Source organism: Bison bison, unplaced genomic scaffold, assembly GCF_000754665.1.
Source record: "Bison bison bison isolate TAMUID 2011002044 unplaced genomic scaffold, Bison_UMD1.0 scf7180017846038, whole genome shotgun sequence".
NCBI classification, from domain to species: domain Eukaryota; kingdom Metazoa; phylum Chordata; class Mammalia; order Artiodactyla; family Bovidae; genus Bison; species Bison bison.
Window position 1 is genome coordinate 8,263 of NW_011476611.1, and position 316 is coordinate 8,578.

Sequence of the window (316 nt, forward strand, 5' to 3'; positions counted from 1 at the left end):
TTCAAGAAGCTGGTCCACGTGCGCAACCATCTCCGGACACACACGGGCGAGAGGCCCTTCCAGTGCCATGCCTGTGGCAAGACTTTCGCTTCTCTGGCCAACCTCAGCCGCCACCAGCTGACCCATACAGGCGTGCGTCCCTACCAGTGCCTGGACTGTGGTAAGCGCTTCACACAGAGCTCTAACCTGCAGCAGCACCGGAGACTGCACCTGCGGCCAGTGGCATTTGCCCGCGCGCCTCGCCTTCCCATCACTGGACTCTACAACAAGAGCCCCTACTACTGCGGGACCTGTGGCCGCTGGTTCCGTGCCATGG